Below are 27,277 nucleotides of genomic sequence, written 5' to 3' on the forward strand. Positions count from 1 at the left end.
TGAAGGRATTCCTAAACTTGAAGACTTGTGGTTTAATCCCCAGCTGGCAGCTCAGTCCCATGCACCACTAGCTCATTTCCCTCCAGTGGGATGAGAGAGAATCAGAAGAGTGAGAGAATTCATGATAAAAACAGTTTAATTGGTAAAGAAAAGCCACTCACACAAGCAAAGCATAAGGAATATATTCACCCCTTCCCCTGGGCAGGCAGGTGTTKTGCCATTCCCAGGACTGCAGGGCKGAATSATGCCTGTAAMTTGKAAAGACAAATGTTGTCACACCAGTTGTGCCCCACTYCCTCCTTCTTCCTCCAGCTTTGTGTACTGAACATAACACCATTCTGCCCGGAATATTCCCTTGAGCAGTTGTGGWSAGCTGYCYCAGCTGTGTCCCCACTCCAGCAYTGTTTTCAACTCAAACCAAAAACACAGCCTCRTGACAGCTACTATGAAGAAATTTAACTTTATACWAGCCAAAACCAGCACAAAGAGCCAATAAATCCAAAACAAATTACAAAGGCAGTAAATCTACATTTTCAGGGTTCCTTTCTCTGAGAGGGAATCAAGTGACTGAACTGCAGGGGCACAAGAGAGTAGGGAATGAATCACTCACTCTTCTCTTTATGCTGTTTTATTTTATATAAATAATCTGTTATTCTCTGGATTACAACTTAAACCAAAGAAACTTTCTTCTGAAATAATGTCCCTCCATCCACTGCCATACTCACTCTTCGCAGCTTGGCTGATGGTCCTGATATCCAGGGTAGTCCTGAGGTRCCATGATCAAAGACAGAGAGAAAGCAATATATCCTTTAATGAGTGACCTGGGCACTTGTTTGTACCTGATTTGCAAGCTATAGTTCAAACCATGAAAAGTCCATCTTCTACCAGCGTTAAGGTGATTTTACATTATTTTTAGCTCAAACCTGCATGACCTTCTATTTCTCCTTGCAGGGAATAYAGTGCAGCAAGGTTTAATTTTCAAAAGTATTTCTTTCAAGATTATTCACACTGTTTRTTCCATAAATGAATTTCCTCTACTTGCTATTTTTACCTACACAAACTGACACTCCCCTCTTCACATGTTTAATGTGTTTGTGTTAATTTGCCAACCACAACATTTAATCTGCATTGAAGCRGCTAAAAAAGTGTGCATCTTCAGAGCTGTGCTGTTCTGTGTGGCACAGACCTGTTCTTTTAAAGATAAACCAGCTTTACTTGAACATCACACCTCAAGCTCACCACATTTGCTGGAAAAGAATGAAAAAAAAATCACAGCTGTCCTCCCCCCACCTATTTCTTTCATATTGCAGAGATTTCTTATTCAATCATCTTCATGAAAGTGCCAAGCATTTCAGCAGTCCAGCCGCTCTTAAGACTTCCAAGGAGGGTTGGAACGAGTCTCGTGGGGAAGGTTAGAAGCAGGCTAGAATACTGAATTTTGGCAGCCTCATAAAGGAGAGGAAGAAATATGTACCTACTTGAAGGTAATTTGGAGTTAAGAATAATTTGGGACCTTTGTAAACAATAGCATCTTAAATTGGTTTCCACAAAGCTCTTTCATTTTTCACTTAAAGCTTTTCAAGATCAGATCATTTCRGTACTGAATCCACTGCTATTCGCCTCCTTTCTCCCTCCCCTGTGTCTCTTAGTGACTTTGGCTCATCAGAAATTATTTTTCTACTTTATTTTATATTTCAAACCCCATTGTTTTTAGTCTTCATTAGCCTTCATCTTCTCTGATTTTGCTTCTTTCTGTCTAGATAATGAGCAAGAAATTCAAGATATTATATGAAAAAGGTGCCCTTTAGTACTAAATCTTTCATCTGACTAGTTATTCAAAATAAAATGATGCATCTCACATTTCATATATTTAATTAATCATTCTACAAATGACACTATTGCAGTTTTCTGGATGTAAAACAGCCTCAAACAGTGCAGAAGGAAGAAGCAAACACTAAAAACACTGATTTGTCATTTTAAAACTCCTTTTAGATCTCAAAAGCTTTTTTGAGTAGCATGCACCCACAAAGATTTTGATGGGAAGAGATACCCAAAATAAGCTTCTCCCTCTTTTATTCAGATGTCAGCTTTAGTATCACAATTATGTTTAGTAATGAAAAATTGACCTGTCATCAGAGGATGCTASTCAACCTCCTGCCATGAGAGAGAGATGATACTGTGACTGCCTTCTACAGATTATTAACCCAAGTTTTACAGCCAATTGCCTTAATTGCAGGAAAACAAGGCAGTCTGTCAGCCTTTGGAAACCAAGATCTTGATCTGAATTATTTTCTCTTGGGTGGTAATGCTCACAGACCTAAGCCCCTATTGCAGGAAATCTGTACGCAGCCATGGACACAGATCCTCTAAGATGTGGTGGAGACTCAGGTCCACACAGTTCAGCAGAATACAGGGCTCCAAATACATTTATGGAGTTGTGTATTTTTTGTTCACCTGAACAAAAACCTGCTTCAGAGAGGCTGCTGAGATTCCAGCCACTGCTAAGGGATCTTTTAAGTTTTTAATACCTGCTTTAACATGTACAAAATAACTAGCAGTGAGTGAAAAGCAAAATCTTGTGCAAAATAGATAAGGGAGAGAATTACCTCAATCTTCAACAATAAGAGGTGGAGGTGTTTAAAGACAGATTGAATGTGACAGTACCATGGCAGTTGTTGGTGTTCAATCATGGGTTGGGCTTTATGATATCAGAGGTTTTTTCCAAGTTAGTTGGTGATCCTGTGATTCTGTGGAGTGAAGCAGTCAAATGTGGGATGAATTGCATAATCACTGGATGAAATAACTGCTCACAAAGGTACTGACTGTCCCTTAACCCCTACAAAATAGAGTTCAGGCAGATGACAACAGTACACACACACTTAATCTGCAATGAGAAAAGAGAACCATTGACAGAGCACGGTGAACTATCAAGCAGGGAATGTGTGAAAGAGCCAGAGCAGTGTGAGACAAAGCAAACATAATTACACAGACTTTTCTTAGGCCACATCAGGAGCTGGATCTGGATGCAAATGGCAGAAGATTTAGTCATTTGAGCTGGCTGAGTTTGCAAACTGTCATTTTCCCCCCTGAGTCATATCTTCTCTCTTTACCTTTTTTCTTGTTTTTGTTTTAAAATTACTAGATTTCCTCCCCTGTGTGCTTGAAATCAGCATCTTGTCACAGCTTTCAATCACACTTATATGTGTGAATGTAAAGAAGAGCTTTGCACGGCCAAACTTGGAAACGCAAACATTTTCAAAAGAAGAAAAAATAAATTTAGCTGTTATATTCCTGTGTTCTTTGCTGTTGACAATGATATTTTTCTTACCTCTGCTAACAGAGCTTCCTCTGCAGTGAATTCAAAATTGTAAAAGCATTGGGTTTGCGTGGACAGGTTTCGGTAGCAGGAGAGCTACAGGGGTGGCTTCTGTAAGAASCTGCTAGAAATTTCTGTCATGTCTGACAGAGCCAATGCCAGCCAAGACAGACTGTAAGAGACTGGAAATATTGATGTCTGAGGACACTTTGGGATGCCTGTGTGTGTATGTGGGAATGGACAGATGGAGCCTTGGGGAGGTAGTGCCCTGCTCTGCAGTCATGGGCACACTGAAGGCARTGYTCCACACCCACCTCTGGAGCCCCTCACCCAGCTCCTGGTTGGGAGTGAAGTTGAGCCCTGGGAGAATGGAGAAGTGGGGCAAAAATGTTTTTAAGGTTTAGTTTTTATTTCTCATTATCCCAGTCTGATTTGATCGTTAGTAAATTAAGCTAATTTCCCMGAATCAAGTCTGTTTTGCYCACGACAGTAACTGGTGAGTGATCTCTCCTTATCCTTAAACCACAAGCCTTTTGTTATGTTTTCTCTTCTCTGTTCAGATGAGGAGGGTCATGATAGAATGACTTTGGTTGGCACTGGGCACCCAGACAGTGTCAACCCACTGCACTGCAGTGAATTATAGAAAGGGAGATCCTGGTGATGGAGGAGTGCAAAACTCGATAGTTCCCTTTCTTGTGAGTATTTTGTCATCTCTAGCACCACATGACTGAAGAGACAAGACTTCAACAGCACCCCTTGGGACACAATTCCACAGTCCAATACATCTCACTGTCAGGATATTTGCACAAAGATTCAGTGAAAAAAATTACTCCTGCAACTTCATCCCATTACTCCTAGTTACCACCCTTTCTGCTGCACTACAAAATTTCTCTCACCTGCATCATGACATTGTTGTGGTGTGCCATCYTATCTCCTCTGCCAAGACAAACTCATTTGGCTTCTTAGATCTTTCTTCATAAGTCAGTCCCTCCTGACTACCTCAATCATTTTTGCTGCTCTTCCCTGAACTGCCTTCAATTTATCAGTGTTTTTTTTAAAACACCAGCACATAGAAATGAATGAAGCAAAGACCAAAACCTCATGCTTCACCTGTCCCACTGATGTAAATAGTAACCATTACAATCTGCTAGGCAGTCGTGGCAGAAAAAAACAAGTAAATTAGAGAAAAATCTTACTGATACTGAGTTGGTTAAAAAGTAATGACATTTTGTTTCATTGAAACTTGTTATGTCAGTGTTTGTACATAGACAAAGCATTTGCATTTCCCAAAATTTTCAATAAAACTGTATTTACCTTCTGCCAGATGTCTAAAGTAGGCCAATTTCAAATTTTTGGCTTTTATTTCTGATTGAAAAGTTGGAAATCCATATGAAAAAGATTGTTTGTTAGGGTTTTTCTTRTTACTTGTGTCTCAGAAAAGCAAACTTGTAAAATAAATACATGAAGGTAAAAACTCTTTTTGGCTTTTATCCATCAGATTCTTTAAATAACATTCAAATACAAGTTAAATGCATACAAAGACTCTTCTGGATCCATGTTTCTGAATCGATTTCTATTAGATCAGATCCATTTGAGAATTACTCATCAACATGAAAGAGCTTTGTTAATTTTTCTACCATAATTGCCAATTCCAAWTCCTTGTAATGCATAGTAGGTGGCAATTTCTTAGACTGGTAGCTCCTAATTTCCCATCTTAACTGGGYGAGCAGAAATACAGAAGAGTTATATGAAAAAGCCTAAACACCATCAATGCTGCATGGAAAATTCTATAATCCTCAGAAACTTTAATCCACTCCTTCATGTAACCACAGATTAAGGAAAATCAGCTGAGGCACTTTATTTTAGCTGAGATTCTAGCAATTTTTCTGAGCTTTTCTTCTGTAGGAGGAAAGTGGAGATATAATTGAATGCTGGTCTTCATCCATGTGACTAGAAAGCCGGAGACAGAAGCATAAACTGGTAAACATTTTTAACAGTAAAGATCAAAGCCAAGAGTCTTGTGAAATAGTTGTCCAGCAATAACATTTGAAGCAGGTTTTTTTTTTCCCTGTCAAGTACAAATTGCAGCTTTCACTTCATCAGCCCATCACCGTCACAATTTATATCACACCAAGCATAAAAGTTTCTTTATCTGTACAATAAATAGTACAATACAGTTTATATTCTGCATGAAAATTCCTGAGTTAAGCTCGATATTATATTTGGCTTTTTTCAAAATACTTATATAAAACCGTACAATAAATACTTACAAAGTGAAGAACATTAAAAAAAGTATACATTGTCTTGATTTAGAAAATTGTGAAAATGTACAGTATGAGGCAATTTTTTATTCATGAGGGTGAGGTTAAATCTCACAAGTATTGATCTGTGTATCTCACAAGCTGCACTTTTTGACCAACATCTTCCTTTAAAGAAAGAACAACAAAACCTCCCCACAAAACAAAACAAAATAAAAACCCTTCTTTTTATCCAGGCTAAAAGTTTTCAAGCGTGATTTCACTGTGATTCTATAGGAAACAGTAGAATCATAGCTGGCAGCTGGCTATAGACAAGGTGACATGATTTCTTTTCAGCTCTTATCTTTGATTCATTTATCTTTCAGGCATGTCATGAGCTTTTCATCATCATTTCTGAATTATCCAGGGATCAGCATTAGTTCCAAACAACCTCACATGATCCCCAGCACTTTTCTGTACAGCCTGGATTTCTGCTTCATGTCACTAACTGTCTTTATTGATTGAGGAAGGCAGGCACAGCACCAGAGCTTGCCCCTCTCTGCTCAGAAGCACCAGTGAAGATCCTCAGTAAGTGGCAGACATGAACGCATTTGTCCCCATCTCATGACAGGTGCACCTCTGAGGAAAGGTGATGCTGCATATTCATTTGCCAGAGGTCAGCATGGAAGGCATAAACAGAATGTATTTSTCTGCATAATGCCTCAGCTTTCTAAAGCATTATTTAATCTATTTCCTTCATGAGTGTGTGTTGTGTTGAATATGCATGGGTCWGTATAAAGCATTTCTGGAGATTTCTCCTCTAAGAGGTCGGGGTAGTAACCTTGCATACATATAAAACAGTAATAGCAACAAGCACACTTCATTATTGCATTTTCTGGCTTAAAAAGAGATGAAAGAAAATGCCAGGCTGCTGTGAACGAGCTGGGAGAGCTGCAGTGAGAGTTCTGGGCCAGGATTACAGAGCCAGCCTTACTCTGAGCTTCTTGGGACAGGTGACCTAACCACAGGTTTTGGAAAGCAGCCTCCAATTTTCGAACATTGGCAAGAGATAAAAAAGGCTGGCTCCTAGACGTTTCTATAACTCCTTTTAAGCTGAGTGGCCCTGTACTCAGAAGCCCTGAAAATCATCTAAAACATATATGAAATCTTGTGCACATAGAAAGAGATTTTAAAAACATCGGATGGACACAGCTGAAAATCTGTTTATTCCTTTTTTGAATCATTCCTTTCCTACAAGTAAAACTAATGATTGTTCTTCAGAGAAGACATTCCATAAAGTTCACTAATGGTAGACAACAGCTTTTCTACAGTGAGACTGTTCACAGAAGTGCAGCTTAATTATAGTTTCAAAAGTGCTTATTGTCAGCATGCTCTTTTGCCTGTCAGAGTTTCCACACCAGCCAGACAAGGTTGCCTCATGGAAGGAAAGGTCAGCAAATCAGTAAAGCAGCAGAATTCACCTCAATCTCTCTCACAGTCCCTGGGGYATCAAGGTACATGAGACATGCCTGTTATCAGCAAGAGCATAGTGACAACTGAAAAATCCTTGTGTATGGAAGAAGCAGCCTGGCTCTTTCTAATTTGGTCAATTTTCTTTAAAGAGATCTTTAAAGATCTTTTTCTTTAAAGATAGTGACTGGCCTTTCAGAAGAGATGTGATAACAGGTATATGAGAGGCAAAAAGGAAACCATCAATGCAAGATTGTGAGGAGAAAAGTTTAATATGGAAGATYTGCACAGGATAACCAAAAGAAGAGAAGCAGATATTATTGCTCTAAAAGCATATTGAACTCACGGTCACAATTCTAGTTGTAACCCAGCTGTCCTGGATGTCAGACAAACACAAAATCCCTGTCTCCCAGAGAGGGTTCATTCTATGGGATAATAACACATTGCAAGTGTCCTACAAGCAGAAGGGAATGAAGGAGCAGCTCATTAATTTTGGTTGCTCAGTTTGCCTTGTTGTGGTCCTTTATTGAGGGGCTTGGAACACTCACTCTTGTACAAATATTTTGAGTGTTTTGTGATGCTGTTGAAGACTTGAGATAAAAGGAATTCTAATCCTGGTTTAAATTGAATTATTTTTTCCCATCCCATCCTCATTTTTAATCTCTCTGAGAGCAAGTAGGTAAAAATCTTAAAAGGAATGCTTGTCCTTGTCTCATTTGGATTTAACAAAACTAASAATGTAAATAATATTGTGGCATAACTTTTTCTCAAAGTGTTTGAAGATGACTGAGGTTATTTGTTTTCAAGTTGCAGTTGCCATCARAAAATATTTGCACCATTTTCCAACAAGCTCAAGTCTTACATGAAGGCAAAGAGACTGCCCATTAGCATTCCAAAAGGACTCGAGGAGACTGACATTACAGTATTGGAGGTCATCCYGATGGTCACTTCAAGCAATAATAAGAGACACTGGAGGTGATGGAGTTGCAAAAGCTGACAAAACAGAATGCAATCAAGAAAAGCGATGAAATCAAGAAGGCAGTAATGATCAGGGGTGTTAAAGCACCTGATAGGTCACAGGTCACAAAATCGGACTATGCTCTTTGATGCAGGCAGGAAGAAGTCATTAGAAATGTCAGCGATGTCACAGAAATGTCAGAAATGTCACCATTAGTTGTGTGAAAGGATTGTAMAATGGAAGTGGAAAAGAGAAAATTCACCTGACAGAAACAGGCAGGATATTCAAGTTGTCTGGAGGTATGTGGAGCAAAATGTCTGAACAGTTTGGGTACAACCAAGGATCAGTGATCCAAGGTGGATTCAAATTAAATAGGGACACATCCATAGAGGTAATGAGGACAAAACTCCCTTAAAACATGTCAAATGAAAGGCTGTTGGTAGAAAAAGACACACAGAACAGCCCCTTAGATTATAGGGCACAGATGTCTTGTCCTGCAGTATGCTTTCTACAGGCTCGAGCATGCTGGTGCCCAGCAAATAACATATACAGTATGTGCTTTACATAAAACATTAGTGCTTATGGAACTCCAAAACTTAGTTGAAAACACTGCACTATAAGCTTGCATATGCAGCAGTGAAACTGGTCATATCTAYCCTAACACTCTATTTAACTCAAAAATAAATAAAATTGGAAGCACTTGTCTGTCAGMCCCAGATCTAGATACTGGAAACATTTCCTCTAGCTATTGTTCACAGTTGCCATTTGGTCTGGTCATTAGAATTAAGGTGTACTAATAGAAAAAAGGCAAGTTGGAAGCAGAAGAGGAAGAAAATGAAGGACACTCCACCAACTGGGAGAATGAGTCAGTGGTTAGAATCTCCTGGGTTCTTCTGCTGTACAAGTAGCCAATTCTTACTTAYTTTCACTTATGCAAAATAGGATTAGAGAAGATGGGTCCAGAGTTYGGCATGTAGCTCTTTCCCATCGCAAGATTTTGTATGCCCCTTGCAGATGAAGCTATAGTCCATTATAAAAAAAAATAAACTTAGACAATTTGAAAATTATTTTAGTGAAAAATCTATATTTCTGCACCACAAAATACAGCATTTCTTTCATTCACAGTAAAACCAGCAAATAAATAGCCTATCTATATATGCTCTTTGCTATCTCAAKTTTGAATTTTCTGTTCCTAAATAGAAGTTATTCTAGAGCTCAGTTTGYTCAGAAAGAAATCTTATTTTGACAGCATACAGAGTAGCTGGCACTGATTTAGAAAATCACACTGTAAAAGCAAGCAGCTCTTTTAACCTGATTATAGCAGCATGTGCTCTAGATTAGACCTACCTTTAACAACAATTTATATATAAATGTTTTTGTCTTTCTGTACTACAGGATTTCTAGGATCTTACAACAAAGATGGCTGCTACCCCAAAATTATACAATCCCTGTAAAAGGCAGTGGAAAACAGAGATATAGATAGATAGATAGATAGATAGATAGATAGATAGATAGATAGATAGATAGATAGATAGATAGATAGATAGATGATAGATAGATAGATAGATAGATAGATAGATAGATAGATAGATAGATAGATAGATAGATAGAGATACGTAGATACGTAGATACATAGATACATAGATACATACATAGATACAGACATAGATGCATAGATAAATATATAGATAGACAGGCAGACAGACAGACACAAAAGTTGTGAGGATATACAGCAAGCATGAAGGAAAGAAACATTAATAAAACAGTTTCAGCAGCATAGGAGAGAKGATTTGTGTGGAGGGGTATGATGCAGAGGAACAAAATGCTCTGAGCCTGTTTACAGGTGGCTTCTCCCATACAAARGACATATAAAGGAGAGCATAAGAAATAGTGACAAAATGTTGGTTAACTGTAATTAACGATTCAGCATTGTATGGGTCAGTGACAGCAGATATCAGCCAGAGGCAGGAGTCAAAAATTCAACAGAAAAAATAAAGATGGGCCATAAATGTTCTTTAAGAAAGAAATGACAAGAGTGCTTCCAAATGAGCAACCATCAGGGAAACTGTAAGAGAGGTGGCAGTGGATGCTTCAAGACACACACTGAAAAAAAATTTTATGGGAGAAGAATTCAGCATCAACATGGCCAAGGCAAGGTCATATATCTCAGCCASGAAAAGCATCGCACTGTAATTAATGCACAAGAGCCTGGAAGACAGTTTCAGTCATGTGCTTGAAGGCCATGGGGGGAAAAAAATCTGAAATATGTTGGAATATTCCAGCTGGAAGGACTTAGACATTGAAGTTGAARTCAATGCCCAAGTTACACACCTGACTGATAGGCCGTGTGATGATGCAGTCCTGAGATGTCAAAACAACAGATGGAGCAGATGAGCTCTGGGACAAAATTAAAAGCTCCCTTTTGACCACACAACACTTGCAGTTAGATATCCATAAGGGGTGTCAAAAAGATAGGTGAATCTGCTAGCTTTGACATTTTGGTTAGGCCCAGTATAGGTTGAGCATCCTGCACAGAGACCATTGATGCTGCCAGATGCCCAGACACAAAAGACACAAGAGGAAAAACTGAAATTGAGATTAGGATGTTTGTTAAAGAAGATGGCAGAACCATATAACTAAAGTTAGATATGCATTAGATTTTTACTCTAAATTAAATTCATTTAACACTGAAGCACATTTAAAAGACCTCTAGTGAAGAGACCAGAACTCTTGGCATCTTTCAGGATGGAGTTACTAGTTAAAACACTATGGTTTAAAAGAAGCAGCAAATAAAATAGCAAAAAAGTGACAAAGAAAGATCTCCTTGGAAACAAACTCAAATCAAATTGTTACAACCTATATAAATATAGCATACAGTAAAGTTCTTAGCCACTGCAGGCTGCAAAACACAYTTCTTGCTATCTGAATCTTGAACTATGATCAGGAGCTGACAGAGCAGAAGCTGACATTTAAGCCTCTAACATTTTCTTTTCCGCATGGCTTTTTTTTCCCCTTGTGTTGATTTTGTTTACATTCTGACACAAAATTGTTACCTTCCTTAATTAGGCATATTTTTTAAAGTTTTGTTTCAAAAGAAATCTTGGCTGACTGAGAATTATACTGCAGATTGCTGTGCATTTTTTTAACCTCCAGACCTGTTATTTTCATACTACTTTGGATGTTTCTGAATTTTTTAAGTGTTTAACTACATAAATTTCAAAAGTCCCTTTAAGGTATTTAGACRCTTTTCTCATTATTGATGATGAGTTAAAATAATTTTTGGAGGGYGCACTCTGTGGGTATATCTATCTCATTTACCCTGGATGTGAGTTTGTCGCATTAACAATTTTATAGGCAATAATGCAGCTGTGCAAGACATTTGCCAATTGTTGCTATGTCTTCTTCTTGTCTTTTTTTTAAAACTGGTTTGCTGAAGGCTATGAGGATTTAACACTCCTACTACTCAATGAAATGAGAGYTCTCTATCTAGGGAAGACCAGTTTCCAGAATATTACAGACAGCTCACATCATCAAGTCAGTTTAGTTGCTTGTCTTGATTATATTTTCTTGTATCAAGATTAGGGAATTGCCTTGTATTTTTTTCCAATACGCAATGACATTTAACAAAGCTATTCTTTTACTGCCCCCCCCCCAAATCCCTTAGGAAACAAAAAATTTATAGTCAAAATGAGGACGGTATGCAGAGAACTCTTGCTGACRGCAGGAGCTTCAAAAAGGATTACCTACAGCTCAGATGAGTGCCTTAATCTCCAAGCTATAAAGGGAGCTCTTCTCACATTCCCTGGCTGGAGCACTCTCCATTTGCATAAACAGCTCAGTAACTAACAGGACAGCAGGAAAAAATTAGGCAGCACAGAAACACTCGCTAGGGTCTAATTATGGGAGTTCATTTCCTTCCTTTTATCATTACTACATTTTAAGGCTTTCATTTCATTCTAGAAAAAATGTATTTCACAAAAGATCTGAATTTTTGACTATTTGTGAYTAACATCATTCYTCAAGYTTYTTAACTCCACCTAAAGGCTTAAATAAAGAAGTATGGACCATATTCAGAAACGTTAAAATACTTAAACCCAAGATAGTCTTGTGTCATGCTGAAAAAAAGGAACACAAAGGAACTTGTACATAAATGTTTTTCTAAATTATCATGCAAGGGATGTTAAATCTGGAATGTTTCTGAGAACAAAAGAGAATAAACAGTACTSTGGTACTCACATTCATCCTTGCTGAAGTAAAGGAATTTAGAGTTGCCAAATAATRGTGACTGGGATTTCTGTGGCTTCCATAAGCTTCAGCAGGAAGGCATAAAATCCTGTATGGTTCTTCTAAAAACTGGTACAGAGAAGCATTCTTGACAGTCAAAATATGGCTCTGATAATATCTAAATAAAGCATGTACAATTCAAATTCTATTTTTTTAGAATTTTACTTTCAAAATTGTTCACTTTAAGGTCAGTGAAGAGAGAGCATTTCCAGAGAGTTCTTTGAACCTAAGATGTGAAGTCCTTTGTGAGGATGCCTTCTCCCCCGCAATGGCTGCAAAGGGGCTGAGGCTTCTGCATTAAACGGAAGATTTTAAATCAGGCACGTCTATTTGGTGCCAACATTCAGATAGAAAAAGCCCTAAAACTAAAAATAAATAAATWAATTAGCTAAATAAACATATAAATAGTCTTTTTACCATTAAAACAAATTAGAACTAAAAGTGAGCTTTCCCAAGGATCATTCATAAAATTAATTGAGAGACCATACTGTTTTAGTTAAGACTAGATTGTGCTCCTGAAGACCTAAACACAAAAATCTTCAAATTACTCGAGTAGATACAGGATTGTGCCTCTAATGAGCCATACGCAGATTAACAAAGCATGCAAAGGCAATTAATAGTAACTTGTATCTCTAGAAACTACAGAACTTGAGGGAAGCAAAAAGARCACTGTTCCTTGAAAGATTCCATGATTGGACTCGCTCTGCCAAATCCAGTGTTGTGCATCTCTCTGTACAACCAGGATAAAGTTTATAGTTAAGTCAACAGGCTTCACATCTAGTGAAAATGCTTGTGTTAAAACCYTATAATCCAGACTGAACTAATTGATTATCTTTACCAAGGCAAAGCAAGAAGCTGCAAAGCTGTAAAGCCAAAGAAAAGATGGGTCAGCATGAGTCACTGTTATTTGCATAATCAATTTTTCCAGCACTAGCAAGTTTCTCTGAATTTTTAGACAATAACAGTAAGCTATCAAGCTGTGTTTTGTATCTACATGACTCAAAGTTGCACCAAGTTGCTGTTTCTCCTTGTGTTGTTTTTATTTCTTTTTTTCCCCTCATATATAAAATGCGACTAAGGAAACAAAAAATACACAAAATTCACCTGAATTTTTGGGGTTGTAAACAGAAATTATTTATAAAGGCCAATTAACACACCGCTATTTCTATTCCTTACGAGATTAGAGATGCTCTCTCACTGACACATAAGCAAGCAGATTTTTGGTTTTACTTCCAATAAACACTGCAATGCAGCTGTACTTCAATAATTACAATTGGCTATATTATTTTATACTTGCTGCCCAGTGGTTCACTGGACCAAAAGAGTCAGAATAAAAAGCCCCATCTGTTTCAAATGCAGTAAATACAATTTCATTTACATGTATTGACTAGCTTAGTTTTCACTCATTTAGAAGTTTTCCCTTTTTTAGACACCCAGAGGRATTCCAGTTAAAAAATTATATCATTAACTATTGTGAGTAGGCAATGGAAAAGAACTTGGCTTACAATTTCTGAGATCAGGTAAGGTCACTCTAGTTTTTCAAGATGCATATTTTAAAGGTGAAGATTTGGTTTCCATAGCAAAAATCAATTTCTGGTTACATCATCAAAGAGAACTATCTTATGGTTTGGTTTGGTTTGGTTTGGTTTGATTTGGTTTGGTTTGGTTTGGTTTGGTTTGGTTTGGTTCGGTTCGGTTCGGTTAGGTTTGGTTTTGCTGTTTTGTTTTTCTTTTGGATTGATTTATTTTTCTGAAAGCAGGATCTCTGCAAAAGAGTGTGAGCAATCATGGCCATCACCTTGTTCCCTGCACCTTCCCTGAGAAATAAATATTTCAGGTCTAAAACTTTRTTATTTAGTCCAACTTAGTCATCAAGCCTCCAACCCCAGTCAAAGGAAAGAACAAGGCATGTCTGAGAGGGATGTGCCAAGGTTTCTCTACACAGAAATTGCAGGGTGTTGGGAAGTATCCTCTGGAGAYGGTTGACACACAACTGTGGAAGAAGTACAGGCATCTCAGAAAAAAAAATGGGTTTAGATAGTTAAAGGTAAATGTGATAAATCCCACTATAAAATTTTAAGCTGCTAGGCTTTTGTAAGAAACCAAGCATATAGGGGATAAATATGATGCAGGTCATTCAGAGAGCCTGACACTACAATATAGAAGTACCCAGCCTATGACCTTACCAAGACTTTGGAAGCTGGTAAGGATSCCATCCTAATTGTAGAGCTGACTTCTATTTTAGGAATCTGCAGGAGTTTTCACTTAAGGTCATTTCTTGAATTCACACTTCTTCATAGTTCACAAGTCCTTCAGAACTGCAGAGGTACCAGCAGGTAGGGCAGCAGCTATCATGTRATTTCTGACATAAAACCATGTTTACTGTAAAAAATTGAGGCCATAATATTGTGTGCMTGACTTCTAAAGCAAATACATTTTCAAAATTTCATAAACATTATAATTCAGTCAAGTGACTCTACATCAAATATAAAAGCTACCCAAATGTGTTTCTGCCTCCATTTTCTCTGGAAAGGTTTGTTTGTTTTTCAGSGTTCATCCATGTATTTCTTGAGACTCAAAGGAAATCCATGAGCAAGCTTGAGGAAATCAAAGTTGATATCAGCTTTCACCATCAGAAAATAAAACTTGTATTAGCCTTTGGGACATAATTATAACATCAATAATTGTTTTAGTTACAAAAGGCCCTATCAAGCACTGGAAACMAGTTCTGTGGCATTTCCCTATCATGAAACACTTTCAGAGACAGTAAGCCACTTTTCAGCCTTTAAATGTTAATTCCCATCAGTGCCATGAGCTAAGCTGCAGGACTGGCATTCATAAACTTTCTTGTATTTCCTTTGGAGATGGAAATAATTGTACCAGGAAAAAACAGGTCAGAMGAAAGGGAAAGTATTCTGAACTGATCAATTTTTGTAACCTTTCTTTMCCCCTGAAATAGAGGGAGAAAATACAAACAGGTACTTTCTGCCATGTGGGTGTTTTGATAAGARAAAGCTGTTATCTCAAAGATAGCATGTATGAAGTATAAAGCAGTTTCCAAGGAAACTATTTTTCAAATAATTCTCTTGCCAGAGATTCATTGTTTTTATTGGCATCCATCTCTCTCACACACACCCTTCTCCTTTAACAGGATGATAAAATCCAAATGTTTCCAGATTCAGGGTTTTTGGCTTTGGCTATCACATCATCTTTAACGACTGACTGCTCACCACAACATACAGAAAATTGAATATCTACTCTAAATTCTTTCTTAGTGAATATAACTCAACTCCCCTGATGCAAACATTTCAAATCTAAACGTAGCTAACACTTTAAGTACCTGAGGAAAACCCATCTCTAGGCTGGGCACCAAATCATTTAGAAATRMAAAAAAAAATCTGAAGTAGACATCCTGTTCTAGCTAGGTTTTCTCTTGTTTCTTGTTGGCTAAAAAGAAAAGGAAAAAGAGAGGAAAGATTTACAACAGCAACRATGGATATAGGTTTGTGGTTATGTAATGGCCAATTAGAGCACTAATGACCTGAAGTGAAACAGTGGCTTTTTACTTTTYCAAATCAGGTATAATCTGACTTGCAAAGAACAGCAGTTAGAAAACTGCTTGGAATGATTACAAGGCTAAAYGTACTTCATGGCCATCCATGGAGAAAAAGCTCTAGAAATTAGCTCTGAGAGTCAGAGGCACCTGTGTTCAGCTAAGAATTTACTTCTGCATGGAGGTTTATGTCAAATGCATTCCTGAATTCTGTCAAGGCAATACCATTGCAATCACATGAATAAGCCCGACTTCCAACCCAGCAGGCAATGGCTCTTGCATTCTGCAGAGCCTGGGTGATGTAAWTCCATCCCATATTTGAAAAGACCCTGTAACTTTGCAAATAAAACACTTGAATGCATGCTTAACCTCATGGGCTGACTTACACGCAGCTTTCAGTGATGTAACATTTGACTGAAACCAAGCAGATGGCTCTGAGTTTTGTTGGATGGAGGCCTAGATACTTAGAAAGATGCTGGTGAAGTGTTTCATGACTCCTTAAGCAATTTTTGGCTTCAATTCTAATATAGGCAATATCTTTTCTTAAACCAAGTGTTTCCTCCTTCTGAATCTTCAGACTCCATCAGCATCTTTYCTCTTTCATCACCAGAGGTGCACTGCTTTGCAAATTTCAGAGAAAATATATTAATATTCTTGTCACCAAAATTCTTAAAATTATAAAATAAAGTGAAATTTATCATAACCAAAATATTCTTACAGCTGTCACAGGTTATATTCAACAGCTTCAGTGAGGTAACAGGTGGTGAAGGTGGTCAGGGTCAAGACATGGCATTTTCTCTCTGCTGCTCCTTTTTTCTTATACAGTTTCCACACACCAACATGGGTCCTCTCTGGGTTTTAGTACAGACAGGTATCTGCTCCAGTGTGGGCTTATGTATGGGTCCTTTGTGGGGTGACCTTKGTACTATCATGAAGAGTTTATGTAWAAATGTGTCTATGAGTTTATGTATATATGTCTTTGGCCCCAAGAGCGCTTCCAAAATCCTAGCTCAGGGCCATGAAGGTTCATGCCTGTCCTGACTTTCCATYAGGTAATTCTCTGGCAGAAATGAGGCACAACTGCACTCCAGTATCCCCATAAATAAACATCAGTTATGGGTCTTCACCACCCTTCTGGCRACACCCAATTTGGATGATGCAGAGCACACTCCAAGCATGTATTTCATGAAGAACATTCCTTGCAGCCTGGAAACAGGCTCACAGTCCATTTTTTGAATTTTCCCAAAATCTGTATCCAGGGACTCTTGCCATTTGGTTGCTGCTGGTCTCTCTGGCTGCTCCTAAGTATGCAAAGAACATTATTTGGAGACCATCCCAAGAAGCTGAAGTTCTGATTTCAAGTGGAAAATAAAAATTGCAGATTCTTAATAGAATGGGAGWAGGATTGAGGAAGGGGCAGTTTCTTGATTTGACTTTTCTATGAGAACTACAAAGGGCCAGAAACTTTCCTGTAGCTTCATGCAGATGCTGAAGCCTATCAATACAGATAAACCCCTTCCAGATCAGTGTGTCTACTCGTGTAAAGATTTACTGTCTTTCACAGCCCACCTCAGTGGCTTTTAAAATGGGAAGTAGCGTCTCTGGACCTAGGGTCTGGTATGCCAGCGGGAGGAAACACTGTACAAAGTTCCCACAAATTTGGACTTTGAGGAAACAAAATGAAACTCAGGTTCAATGTCATTATGGATAAAGAGAGGATGTTATGAAAGAAATCTGTTTTTAATCAGTCTATTGTAATGAGTTGGAAGTATTTTTAATTACCCCGTAATTAATATGTTATTTGCTTAATGAGGTATTTCCTTATGAATTGCTAATTATTATTGTCAGGAAGATCTCTAAAGTGCAGACTCATCTTGATCTGGCAGTATTTCTGTATACCCTTACCTCAATCAAAAAGAGGCAGCCCCCCTCTTGCAACTCTAACCCCAAAATCAGGTACATATTTTGTAAAGTTCTGTTTGCTTTTGTTTTCTATAAATTAACATTCGGAAAAAAAACAAACCCACACCAAAACAACCCCTTAAGGTTTTTTTTCTTTAAACACTATTTTCTAAGTTCTTGTTAGAATATTGAAAAYGAACATAGAAAGACCAAATCTGTATGCTTCTCTATTTTTCTGGCCATTATGATCAAAATATCTTTAAAAAAATTTGATATTCAGATAAGCTCTTCCTAGGATCTGAGAACAACACTGGGACACCAGGACACGTGAAACAAAGGAACTGGTTACATAATTACTTTGCCCTTTCTGTCWTTTTGATTTCCTCTGATAATACTTACGCTGGCTTTGGGCAGCTGCTGTGTCACTGCTTGGGGATTTTTGTTCATTACTTATTTTTTTTTAATGACAACATTTTTTTTAAATAAGTAGATGTTTCTGCAGGTTCAATTCTCAGATCAGTACGCTGAGCTATAACAGGAAAGAGGCTTTGTGTTCTACCAGGCACTACCAGCTGAGCTTTGAAATTAAYTCCTTTTTTTGGTGACTACCTTTTCTTTGACCATACTTTTTTCCTATTGATTTGCTATCTTTGATAGGCTTTTTTAGTGTGAGTCACAGTTAGTAACATACAAATCTTAACTGGAAAGGATCCCCTCAAGGTTGGGAAGAAAGTGTTTCCCTTGGCAGTTCCCTTTCTGCTTTTCAGCTGAAAAGACTTTAAACCAGGCTGTTCTAGCTGAGTGCTTGGTAGAGYACATTTATCTTGGAAAACACAAGTACTATTAGAGGAGTACATAGGAAAATATATGTGGGGATAAGCTGTTTTGCTTTTAGAGGGTATATGCATGTTTTTTAAATTTGTTTCATTTATTTCTCCCTTAGTTTCTCATAATCATGGAAACAAAAGGTTTGTCTGCCCTTAAACAGAWTACTAGAAGCTGACAGAGAAACCTTTTCTGCTGTGATCAGCTGTGGTTCTGCACAAAACTTGAGGGGAGTCCTCAGTCCTTACTTTCTATCTCTTTTTATTTTTTAAACTATAAATTGGTTGATCCTCTGGAGAGCTATGTCAGTTTTTATAAAGTCTATGCTTTTGAAGGATCTGGACTTATAAAATCAGTGGTGGTCTTCCTTACCCCAAGTAAGTCATTTGTGCATTCCGACAAGGAACAGCATTCCCTCAGCCRTTCTGCAGAGCCTTGTCTACACCATCTTTCAAGGTTACAGAGGCACAAGGAAAACCAATGGTGTGTAAACAGCAGACAGGACAATTGTGCTGAAATCCCATCAAATGCCCCCAAGAAAAGAGTGCATGCATCACTCATTACTGTCTGCAGAGCCAGTGCAACTCCCTCCATGCTGTACAGCCACAAGGGCTCAGTGCTGCAGTCTCTGCAGCAGCCACATGGCAAACCCCATAAACATCCCTAAAGGCACAGTTGGTTTGGTGATCCCACAGAGCACAGCTGAGCTGCTCCTGGATACCTGCTCTGTGCATCCCCAAATTGTCTCCAAAATACAGCATAAAAATGAGTGAGAGCAGTCTCAACACAGCCTACTTCTAATGGGAGGAGCAAGAGCCACATCCCAAATAAGAGGTGCCTCTGTCTTARACCAGAAACAAAGCTGGTTAAACCACAAAATCATGCTTTTCTTTAAAATGAGGCCTTTTTTTCTGTCAAAACTGGATTCTCTGTAGGCTGTGCAAAACTCACAGATTCCTCTTCTTCTAAGAGTCAAAAGCCTCCTCTCCCTCCCAAAGTATCACAGATACAATTGAGGATTTGAGGRTTTATTGCAAATGTGTAACAGATGAAAATGGAACTGATGTAAACTGCTTCTGAGGATGTTAATCCCATTTCCAGTAATTAATGACAATTGTTGCAGCAGTTAGCTGCGAACCAAGCCTATGGATATATGTTCAAYTTTAAGTGTTGGTGGAATTAATCATGGTATAATTTATATTCTTCTGCATTTGGGAAAAAATAATCAAAGGAAAAAAAAAAACCCCAATCAAACAATAAAACACACCAATGAGAAAAATGCTAGAGAATATTATCAAAGCAACCTAAAGCTTCCATGGACACGATGGTGTGATTCAACCATTTACAGTTTAACAATGGCTGTGGGTTTGCTCTAATACATTGTATTGGGACTCAATGCAAATTACCTGTTTCTAGATGCAAATATTTTGCAAGTCTTTAGAGTGACAGGCTTAAAATGTGGAACRGTTATCTCTATATGTCATGCCTGCTATATAATACTTATGTTTTGTGGAATTGGTTTCAGTTACTTACCTTTATTTCTAACCTCACAAAAGAGCCAAAGAACTGTGAGAAAATATTCTGCCTGAATCCAATGGCATTCCAGCTATATAAAAAAGGAGGATGTTTTATTGCGCTACAGAGAAAAAGAAAATATTTTAGGGGGGTTGAGTTACAACTTCTCTGAAATGTCCATAAAAAGTTTCTGTTGCCCACTGCTAAAATATTTCCAGTCTCAAATAATGYGGATTCAACAGACAGTGCAAGGACACGGGAGTTAGCTGCGAATATACAGCCATGCAGGAGCAATCAGAGAGAGCTCACAGAGCAGTTGCACCTGACAACCGGCTGGCATTGTATTTACAACATACAGAAAATTTGGAATGAGCAAGGGGACTCAAACTTTAACAGAAAACTGACTTTTTCTGAAGTTTGGGAATTAGTAAGTCACTTAGGAAAAAAAAAGAGCAATTGTGGATTCTGATGCATTTCTTATTTATATTTAGAACCAAAGCACAAGTGACAGATCATGAAAAAGCTGCTCTTTACAATACAGTCACACAGATCTGAGACAGCCAGAGGAGAAAGCTGGCAAGAAAGTGTGTATATCTTTCCCCCTATTACAGGGAGAGAAAATGGAGATGGTTTAGTGAGGATACATATTGCTGTGCTGCAGCCAAGGATCGTAAACAGAAGAATGTCTCTAATGGGGCTAAAAAATAGATAGCCAGGRAAGGATATATAGGAACAGGGTAGCTATAGACTGATAATTTCCCAGAATCCCATWGAACAATTTATGGTGTGGGACTTACCCAGCCTCTTTTTGAGAGAGTAAGCAAAAGGCTGCTTTCTGTGGTGCTGCCCACAGGATAAGGTGGGCAATGTCCTCACTCCAGACTGCTCCTCCCCCTATGGTAACCCACACTGTGGCTGTCTTCATGACCCAGCACCCTCCTGCATCCTCTTCTCTGGCTTTGAGCCCACTTTCACACACACTGCAGAGAGTCCTCTGTCCCCTCAGGGCCTGAGAACTTGACAAGAAAATATGCATTTGTTTAGTCTCAGAGCTCCTGTGGGGGAAGGTATAAAACAGACATAAAGTTACAGACTTTGCCATAAAAGCTATCCAAACACATCTACAGGAACTTAGAGTAACAGATGCACATACAGACTGGTGGTGGATGGTGTACAAGGCTTTTACCCCGAGTTATTTTAGGGGTAAAAGATCTGCATTAAGTCAGGAAAGGTCAGTCAAGACAGAGGCTGTGATCCCCAGTGCTGTGGAACCATCAGTTCAGCACTGAAGGAGTTCAGAAAGACTAGAAACTATAAGAAAAGGAACCGAGAACAAAACCCAAAATGTCATGCCAGAAAGCACCCACACCTTGATATTTTGGTTCCCRTAGATTAAAAACAAACAAGCAACATGTGGCAGCACTTTAAAAGGCTYAGGAGAAGGCACCAAGGACATCCAAGGTACAGGATCATTTACAGGGACAGGTTGGACTCTTCAGCTGGCAAAGATATCCTGAAGGGAGATACAGCTGAAGTTTTCAAAATTCAAAGAACTTCCAGAAGGCCCAACAAGCATTGGACCCTCACTATTTCCTCCAGCAGGTTATTTTAGTGCACCACAAAAACTGGTGGCCATAAGATGAAGGTTGTCAGAGATGGATAAAAGTGAAGATAAAGGTCTTTTTCATGCTACATGGTAGAACTGATTGCAGGAATTCCTTGCCAAAGKATGCTGTGAATGCAAAAAGCTTGGAGGTGCACTTGATCTGTTGAGTGCTACCAGATCAAACTCAATAGGATCAGGGAAGCCTGGCAGCTGAGAATACCTGGAAGCTGGGAAGATCTAAAGTGAAGGATTCTTGCCTCATTTTTTTGTTCTTCCATGGATCCTTTAAAGAGAGTCTACCAAGCTAAATGAAGATTTATTCCAAAGAAGAAAGGCCATTCACATGTTTTATGCTGTAACAGCTTTATTCTCCTGCACCAACCCATTGACAAGCAATAGGAAAGAGGAAAACATCAAGAAAGAGGGGCAGGAAAAAGTCTTCCCTTCCCAGGAATTCTGCTGCAGGAAACAGTAACAGGAATACTTTGGAGGAAGGTAAAAACATGTCTGCACTCAGCCATTTGGCATATCTGAGGAAGACCAAGTCACAGAGAAAGTATTCTTTGTAAACTGAATTCTTAAGTGCACATCTGCATCCAGTGCTCAGGGGTGCAGAATCCTTCCTCCCCAATTTTGGAGGTGGCAGCTTTGGCCCAGGGTAAATACAGTTCTTTGAATAGGATGGAAGAGGCTTTTTTTTTCCATGAACAGCACAACAGTATGTCAGATCTCAGCCCTATCAGCCCAGACATGCTGAAAGGACAGCAGCACTCAGGGAGGCTGCCTCTTGCTGCAGACAGGACACAGCTGCATGGCTGTCCTAGTGAAGCCTGGATGCCTTCCACCTTTACAAAAACAGAGTGTCATATGTTATGCCCAACATTGCTGGCACCATTCGCAAAGATATGGCACTAGCAAGAGCCCCATTGATGATTTCTTTGCTCAAAAAGCAATGGAAGCTCTTCTGAGCATTGCTGTTTAAGCAGCAGCTTTCATAATTTAGGAATGATGCTCAAGAGGAATGTCACTGAAGTATGCACCGTTAGATAGCTCTCCCATTAGGTGATGGTGTCCTAAAATAAAATTAAAGTGGGAGACAAAAGGCAATAGGTGCTCTACCTGGTGATAACAGAGTCCATGAAATCAGAAAGAAAAGAAAAAATCTCTGTGGGAAATGGGAGGAAGGAGAGGATGGAAACTGGACAGGGTTACAGCTGCATACAGGGCAAGGAGCTGTACAGCTACAGGATTAAAGCCTCACTACAGAGCTCTCAGCAGTACCTCCCCCCATGCCTGTGAGGTTGTCCCCAGTAAGTGACCTACTGCCACCATCTAAAAAAGAGCTGTTGATCCTTTCTCAGGGGAATCTTTCAGCAGAAAGGATAGTTTAACAATCAGGGCAAAAATCCCACTAAGCTCTCAAAAAAAAATACGACTATACAAGTAATTTGAAGCATTGTTCCTCTGCCTGAGGTAAAGAGGGTTGTGAATAAGACCCTTCACTGACCTCATAGAAAACACTAGCTTTATTTAAAAGGCCTGTTGTGTGTCAGAGTATCAGTAGGAAAATGTCAGAAGCAGAATGARATCCTGTGTCATTGCACAGCAAGAMGAGAGACCTTATCARCAATCTGAGCAGTGCAACTCAGTCAAGAGCAGAGCAAAATTAGAGAGCAGATTCCTAATCGTGTTTTTAACCAGCAAGTACAGAACTAATTGTATCAGAGGGTTTTTATTTTTGATAAAGAACCATCCCCTGAAAAGATTTTCTCCTTATCTGCACACTTGCAAGATACAAAACTACTTCCTGGTTATAATCCGCATGTTATCCTAACTACTTACCTCTTCACTCACTGCCTGTTAAAAAGCAGTTTCAAAATGTAAAAAGCAAAGAGAAGAAAATATGTTTGGGTTCCTTCATGTTTTCCTGTATAATCTATAAAACCAATTGAAATAAGGCTTGAAGTAATATTCATTTTGGTGCTTTTATTCCCTTGAAAATATCAAGTAATATATTGGCCATTTTTTGGTTTCTCTGCTGTCAGTAGCTACTTAGAGGACATTTTTTTAGTTTATGTTTAATTTTTTATAAGTTTCAAAGATTAAGTACAGGATCATTTTCTTAACCACAGTTAAAAAGATAGGATTGCTGAACATTCGACAAAGAAACTTTTTGTACTAACTGTTCCAGTCAAACAGATGTTAATCGCCTACATACTTTTTTTATGTCTGGTTTTCAATCATTCCAACAGCCTTTAAAAAAGTAAGTATGAATTTCAAATGCATTTMTAATGCAGAAAATCAAAACAGGAAGAATCTGAAGTATAATTTTTAGCCATCTTCATTCATCRTAAAGAAAATAGATAAAAAAGCCTCTATTCTTTCTGCCTTTTCTTTGTCAACATGAAAGAATACTGTTTTTCTCCACTTCTGAAGACTGCCAGGGACTGCAGTGCAACCAAAGATCTTACCAAGGAGACAGATTAAAAAAAAAATAGAAGAAAACTCTAAGACATCTTAATGATTTCTCTATCCCAGAGTTGCTGAAAATAGTCCAGAAKCTGAAACACTTCTTCATTAGAGAGCACCTTTCACCAGCCACCCTTTGGGAGAGYTTCASACTCTCCCGTCCTTTTGACATCCTCCATGCCCAAGCCTGCACTCCCAGGGYTGGTTAAGTTTGYRCTAAATTGATTTTTATTCCTCTGGWAATGTGTTCYTTTCAAAGAGTCTCCCCAAAGTTACTGAGTTAGTATAGAATACCTCAGAAATGTATGCAATTCCACTGCAGAGTCAAATTTAATGATACCCAAAAAGAGTAAAGAAATATAAAAACCTACAAGTCTTATGTGTTTAAAAGCATTGACTGATGAGTGCATGGCCTGATATATATTGCTTGTACCGGCTGTATGAGTCAGAGATAGCTATGTTTACTGTCTGCCATAAAACATTTAGAAAATTGCAAAGCTGGATCTTAGCATTTTCCCCCTCCAGAAAAGTACTGCGTGTTTTYCTGTTTCATCTGAAAGCTCTGATTTTCTGAAGCTTTATTTGGATAGTGGAAATAGCCTTAATCCGGGTCAAGTTGTTTTAAAATTATTTAACTATTAATTTAAATGTTGGCAAAGTTGAAGTKATAGCTCACAGCTACAAAATAGATGGCTTCAAAATGGTAGTGGTCATTTAGAGGAGAAAAACACCACATAAAATATGCATGTTTATTTGTATTTTCCAATTTTCTCTGATGCCTAATCCATTAGATTCTCATTTTTCTGCCTGCTTCACCCCCAATATAAGTCTAAAATAAGTTCTGTGAAATACTGAAACCTTAGTTGCAGTCACTGAAAATAATGGAGCTAAGGTGAAAACAGCTTTTCCCTTTCATTGCTCTGGACAACGAGCAAACATCACATCTTTAAAAAAGAGTAGCAACTGACAGCAATTTACAAACTTACACATCCTTAGGCACACATGTACACACATTTGTTGACATAAATTTCAGAAAGCACTGTTTTCTTTGAAAATAAATAGAATCTGGCCAAGGAGAAAGAAGCTGAGACTCCAGAGCAGTGATACATGGTTAACATAGATGGAAAATACTTTTCTGCCTGTCTGTTTAAAAGATTCCTAGTTCATTCATTTAGAACTTAAATCCACACTAAAGCAGGATGCTTTGTTTTTCTGTGAAAAATGATTGCTCATTAGGAGAGAGGAGTATAAAGGATTCTGAGAACAATTCCRAAGAGTCATTCAGAAGTGGTAGAGAAACCTCACAAGCCCAAGATTGTCCTTCCTGATAGAACAAGGTAAAGTTTCACCAGGGTGGTCTTCATACACTTGAGGGCAGAGGAGGCAGTGAACAGAAATCCAAGACAAATACAGGCTTTTAATGTAATCTACTACCACACTTTGAGGATTATCCCAGCTCATCTTGTTTAAAAGTTGAATATTTGTCTGCCTACATTAATTTATACTGCTCAAATAGCTATTGTGCCCCTCTTCACTTGCAGGTTTTTCATCCCCAGAGACTCTAAACAAAGACATATAAGTTTGGTGGTAAGAATGGCACTGTTTCCTGTTGCTTCTTAGACCTGTTTAAGGAAGCAAGCCATCACTTAAGGCTTGGTGAGTRTAGGATAAGTTCACCAGGGAGACAGTCCAAACATTGTCCACTAGATGTTTAAGCCAAGAGAGACAAACCTCTTCTGGGAACACCTTAGGTACAGTGAATCCCCTGAAAGAAGAGGTGGACATTTGACCCCCAAAATGAGACTCTGCTCATGATGCCCAGTCATCYGCAGAGGACAGATATTTCCCAAGTGTAGGGCTCAAGGCTATAGTAACCCCATACAGCAGAAAATGCTTCCAAGGAAAAGCATGCCCTTTGGCACCTGCATCTCTAATCCCAGCAGTGCACTCTTTCCATAAACACCACTTTGCCAAGTGCAGCGTGATCAACAAGAAAGCACAGCTATCTATAAAAAATAAGTCCCTTTTATTTCTCTTGTTCAGCACAGACTGTGTGTGTGTGAGCCACCTGTTTTGTGTTTGACTCTGTCACTTTTCTTAGCAGCTTTAAATCCAGTAAATTGATAGTGAACTCAAGAGAACAGACACATGAGCAAGGCAGGAACCTGGAACAAATCTCCCACAGAATGTCCCATGGCACCTCAGGAGCAATGTTTGTGCCTTCCTTGAAAGACAGACCTCTAAAACATCATTTACTCCCAGGTGACAAATGAAAATGTGCCCAACTTGCTGAGCCCACAGGATGACTTTTCATAGGGATTCAGATATATCTCCAACTAAATCCTGCTCCAAATCCTAGGTGTTTTCTAGCTGATCAGCAGGGGTAAAAGCAGTAATAGATACATGAATAGATGTATATAGAGTTTTACATGCATTCATCAGCCTTATTTTTTCCCCAATAGTACAGACATTGCCTCCTTCACAGTCTAAACCACCCTGGGAACCACCAATAGCAATGAGCACTGACAAAAGAAAATTCTTGGTTATCAGAATTTGCCCACACTGGAAGTCTTGATGGCTTCAACTATTTCAGCACTGAAATAAACTGCACTGTCTTCCACACTCTTAATATGAAAACTGATAAAAGAAAACAGATACAACAAAACAGCACATAAAATCTTATTGCAGCTTAGCTCACTTTGCAATAAAAAATATTATATTTGCAGATATCACATACCTGCTTGTGTATCCATGCCAGGTTTATACTTATTTTCATAATTTAAATGTGTGAGCAGAATAAATTAGGGTTAATTAGGATTAATTAGTAAACCTTCATAGTTAAAKTCCAAATGAACATTCTGTGATCTACTGAGGAGGGGAAGGGGATACTCAGAAAGATCATTGCTTCAGCATCACCTTGTGTGCTCCATAAAACCAGCAGAACTTCCTGCTTTGCTGTCCCTTACCCCTCAGGAGTTACTGAGGACCTTGCTGTAAGTTAGATAACAAACTATGTTTAYTAGAATTATATCAATAAACCCTGTCCTCCACAGGCCACCTGTGACTGCTCCACATGTATATGGAAAACAGGGAGAGGGAAACTGAGGGGTTTCTTATAAGGATTATCACCCCWGCTCATCCT

Source organism: Malurus melanocephalus, unplaced genomic scaffold, assembly GCF_030028575.1.
Source record: "Malurus melanocephalus ecotype Western Australia unplaced genomic scaffold, MMel_1.1 scaffold_213, whole genome shotgun sequence".
NCBI lineage: Eukaryota > Metazoa > Chordata > Aves > Passeriformes > Maluridae > Malurus > Malurus melanocephalus.